At 39.9% G+C, this 5,290-nt stretch overlaps 1 pseudogene; it reads right to left on the bottom strand.

Annotated features, from left to right (window-relative positions):
- Positions 1–4,732: 4,732 nt before the first annotated feature.
- The window catches only part of LOC122802117, a 16,613-nt pseudogene continuing 16,055 nt past the window's right edge, over positions 4,733–5,290 (bottom strand).

Below are 5,290 nucleotides of genomic sequence, written 5' to 3'. Positions count from 1 at the left end.
AAGCCTTGTGGACCCTCCTATGAGGGCTTTAGTGGATGGGAGGTCTTCTATCTCCCACCCCTCTGCAAAATACATTGACTTCTTACTGTCCAAGTACTTGAAGTTGGTCCCAAGCATTTGTAAAGATTCCTGGAGCTTTCTAACAAGTATCAATGACATTGGGTTTGAAAGTTCTTATAATTTTTTAACAATCGACGTAGTCGACTTATATACCTCTATACCACACCAAGAGGCCATTGAATGGTTGGAACTACTTTTGATGGAATTTAAAGCCCCTAGAAATGAAATTAATAACATTACAGAGCTCCTGGATATAGTATTGTCTTCAAACTTCTTCATTTTTGGGAAGGATTATTATATCCAAAAACGTGGGGTAGCGATGGGCTCCCCTTGTGGTGCCATCATGGCCAACATGTTTATGGCATACTGGGAGAAAGAGTTTGTTCTCAAGCACCCAGTTTGGAAGGAGAAAATCGGCTACTACACCAGGTTTTTGGATGATATTTTCATCCTTTTCAAAGGGGATGAACAAGCGGCACAAATGCTTGTGGACTTTTTCAATCAAACAACCCCCTTTCTCAAATTCACCTTCAAATTCGCTGCTGAAGAGATTGATTATCTGGACGTCAAACTTAAAAAGGATTCAACTAATTTAAGATTTGTTTCATCTATTTTTCGTAAAGAGACGTATGTCAACTCTTTTTTACACTATACAAGCGCCCACCCTTTTAAGTTGAAAAGAGCCATCATCAAGGGGCAATTGGTCAGGGCGGTTAGAATGTGCAGCGACTTGAAGGATTTTGAAAATGAATGTGCCTTACTAACAGATTTTTTCATTAACCGTGGTTATCCACGGTTTATCATAGAAGAGTTAGTTGTAGAGGTTACAACAAAGAGGTCAAGGGGTTTTTTCAGACCCTTAATTCATGATAAAACAATCATTCCATCTGAGTGTCTTGACAATATATGTGAGTCTAAAACCACTGAGCCTTTTATGGTTAATGGCTTGGAGAAACTCACTCAGGAGTATTCTTTGAGTTTTACAACGACTTTTAACTTGGACTCAAGGCAAATTTCGGATTGAAAAGAATTGGTATTTTATCACCAATAATTCTTTCTTGGTAGAGAAGTTAGGGGTAAAACCGAGAATCACATACAAAAGGGGCAATAACATTAAAGAATTATTGCAAAGAAACCAATCTAGCCAACTTTTTCATAGAACCAAAGGCTGTTTCAGCTGTGGAGCATGTAATTGGTGTTATGTAGTGCGCACAGGGAATTCTTTTAATATAGGCCACAAAAAATATGAAATCAATAGTAAAATAAATTGTGAAACTAAATCTATTATATATGTGGCTTTCTGTGTTTGTTGCCCAGCTTTTTACGTTGGTAAAACCGACAGAAAATTCAGGGAGCGCATATACCAACATTGTTACGCTATTAGGAATAATAAAAGTGAAAATGCTCTAGCGAAACATGTAGAGATCAACCCTGGCCACAACTTCGTTTTTATGGGAATTGATTGTACACATAGATCTATTAGGGGTGGACCCACTTCTCTTTTATTAGAGATTTCAGAGCTGGAATGGCAACTTAAGCTCGATGCTTTTAACCTTCCAGGATTAAATGAGAGCTGTAACATCGCCCCAGTTTTAAAATATAGATCTTTTTTGCGCTAAATAAGTTGGTAGGTTATAGAAATGTGTAGAGAGGATTATTTATTTTATTTCATCATTTATTTTATTCCATTACAGATTTGTTATTATTCATTAACTTTTATATTTTAATATATTTGTATTTTATATTGTTATTTACATTGCCTTTATTGGTTAAAAGGTTTTACTTTTATAAAGATGGAAAACGTTAGTGACTATTTACATGTAAATGTGTTTTTAAATATAGGGAAGTGATGTTTTTTATTCAATTTCCTTGTTACACCTTAATTGATTGAAGGTGCTTTCAGTATAAAACTGCTTGGCGCCTTTTTTTACTGTGTTTCTTTGCCTCTGAGGAAGCTACTTTATTATGGTAGCGAAAACGCTGTTTTTTTATTTTGATAATAAAAGTGCGTTAAGGCTTTGGTGGCTTGTTTGACTGCTTGGCGCTTCTACAATCGTATTTTCCGTAGTTTGTCTTTGCCAATTTTTTCACAACTTCCATTTTCACATTTAAAACAAAAAAAACTTTGATTGGAGCACATTTTTATTCCAATGCAGCATTCAGAGAGGCTTCTTTCGGCTTTTTCCCGGTTAGGGGTCGCCACAGCAGATCACCTATCCACTCATGATTGGCAGTGGAGTTTTATGGTGTCAAGTTGCCAGCCCGGCACCCAACCTTCCACAGAAGGCACGCACTCACACCTAGGGCCAATTTAGAGTGTCCAATCCACCTACAGCATGTCTTTGGGATGTGGGAGGAAACCTGAGCACCCAGAGGAAATCCACATAGCCACAGGACGACATGCAAACTCCTCACAGAAGGCACCCCAGCCAAGTATTGAACCAGGGAACATCGTGCTGCGAGTAGACCATGCTAGCCACTGGGATTTTCTTCTTGACCTCAAATCAGGTCAATGATAGAGTTGAAGGAAACCATTTCACTTTCCACTCATGAAGTAAATAAAAATGGATCAGTTTAGGACTACAGCTCAGTCATAGATCAGGTATTCAAACCTAATTTAGCCAATCTCATTTTCACCTCACCAAAAGCTTATGCGCAAGGCCAAGGCATTACATCTTACCATAGTGCTACCAGAAAGCATGTTAGCAACTGCTAGTTACATATTACAGGCGATTGGCAAGACAGATTAACAGCACTGGCCATTCATGAATAATCCTGACCAATTTGCTGCACAAGCCATAAAACTTTGAGGCTCGATTATGCTGGGGTTCCATTATTCCACAAAAGCAATTCTTTGACAGCATCCAAGACTATTGGCCCCCAGCCACAGACCTTAACCTTGTGGTAGCTATATTTTCTTATAGCCATGCTTAAATTAAAAGCTTGCAGTGGTTCAAATTCCTGAAAGTGCCATTTTCACCCTAAGCAATGCACTTCCCTTAAGCAGGATAGCCACTAGCAGACTATCAGCCTCCTTCTGCTGGTGTCCAAGTGTAGCTTACATGCAGTCTGGATAAAATCAAGCACTGCCATTTTACTCAAGTGCCGTATACTGGCTAGAGTCTCATTGGCCAGATGTTTTCCCTGGAAATATTTCTCATGGTCAGATGCCTCCATTCCTTGGGAATGTTTGCACCCTCCTACCACCAGTTTCAAACCCAAAATTAAGCTTTCATACTGAAGTACTCAAATAGAACTCTACACACATTACATTTAGTCCCAACACACCTCTTATGGAGGGTGCCAAACACTTCCATTTCAACCTTGTAGAATGATACTGCCCATGTTACACACCTGCAAGTTGTATTTAAAGTTGATGTACCTGTAACTACAGTAAGTTTTGAATACTTGCTTTTGAACGTAAACTCTTCCCAGAGTATGCCAGTTAAGTTACTAGTGAAAAAGCTAGAGCCACTCAGGCTTGTCATTTTAGACTGTAGTTCTTAATTGTGTTTTCCCCAATGGTTTCCAAATATGCAGCATAACTGACCAAGTGGAAATTACTGAACTGCCATACTGCAGCTGGCACAATGCACACTTCCAAGCCTTCAAAGTTAAAAGTAAAGCTGCCCTAGGGGTGTTACCTCCTATTGCTTTACTTTGGCTACTCTATCCTCCCATTGCTTTACTTTGGCTACTCTATCCTCAAGAGCTTCGGTTCTACAGAAAATCTCAACTCTGCAATGTAGAGACAAATGCTAGGTGCAACTGCACTATTGGGACCTGCTCAAAATACCATCCATAAACAAGTTCTCCCTCCCCACTTAGTATAAGGATAAGCTAGTATTATACCTTCATTCCCCAGCCCCATGGCTTTTCCTACAATCTAATTTTGTGCCAATTTGCTCACCCACTATGTCACAGTATTGGCAACTTGTTTTTTGGTACCAGTAACTAGCCTGCATTATCTAGAGGTAAGCCCCATTTGCATTTGTGTAGGGAACATACTGCCGTGAGGCACAAACAGCACCCCAATACAAGTAGTCCTGCATACATACCATCTCTAGGAGAGCAACTTGTCCAAAAGGAAATTATAGTAGGTAGAGAAGGTGACCCTAGGGCATTGCTACTATTCTCCCAATTTATCCATTCCACACAACTCCACCCTTTGGAAGACCATCTCTATGAAGGTATTCAGGGCCAACTAGAACAGCAAGCTTTCCCCAGCATAAAATAGCTGCAAGCAGAACAGTGAATCACCTAAGCTAGCAGTTAATCCACCCATGCCTTTAGCAATTGATCCCCTAAGGGTATATGACTGGGTCAGTTTTGCAAGAGAGCCATTTGAGAGTTCCTCCCACTGGTGGGGGGGGGGAAGCTTGGTGGGGACTCATTTCAGCAAGGACATATGCTGGAATAAACAGGCTTGAAGGTTAATCACAGATGCATTCCAGGTTTTGCTATGCTGTACGCATGTCCTTCCAGAGACCTCATCAGAAGTATATTAAAAACTACCAACACAAGTTAAAGCTCTTGCATTAGTGTGACAGGCATATCTGATGAACAAATTGTCAAGCAGTACTACTCTACAGGTATTTATTCTGAACAGACCACAAAACTTTAATAGTACATGTTGATACACGATTAGACATCTGCTCATTGCCAATTTCCATTAAACTTGTACACTTGTGCTAACTGGAGCAACAGACTTTGGAGCCTTTGGGTTTCTGAAGTTTGGTCCAGTGAAATGAGCCTCACCAAGCTCTTCCTCAATCCTAACAGAAAAGGAAAATATGAAAGTTAATTAGCTGGAATCAATGGATGAAATCCTGCTAGATTTGCCTCCCCTTGTACTGTAGGCCAAAGTCTGCAAAGAAAGGTAGTGATACTAGTTTGTGCTTTTGCTGTTTCAGTACCTCAATTCTCTTGTAGAGGTGTCCAGTAAGAGGACCCTTTCCCTATTATCTAGCAAGTCATGCATCCGCCCAAAACCTGCGACATAAAGCACAGCAACTGAGCAAGCTGTTGCCTTAATGATCATCTGCAGCATGTAAAGTCAAACTGGAAAGGAGCCTTATTTGGGCCCCCAGTCATAAGCAAAGTTGAAGTACAGTAATCTATAGTCAATAACACCTTTCAGACATTACCTTTGACTTCTACAGATGAAACCCTAGCACTATGGTTGATGCTTAAGTTCCCCACCCATCCAAGAAAGTTGACAAATTATAAA

The sequence above is a fragment of the Protopterus annectens genome, chromosome 5.part0 (assembly GCF_019279795.1).
Source record: "Protopterus annectens isolate FY-2018-M chromosome 5.part0, PAN1.0, whole genome shotgun sequence".
Taxonomy (NCBI): Eukaryota; Metazoa; Chordata; order Ceratodontiformes; family Protopteridae; genus Protopterus; species Protopterus annectens.
Note: the sequence above shows the minus strand (reverse complement) of the source record. Positions and strands in the feature narration are given on the sequence as shown.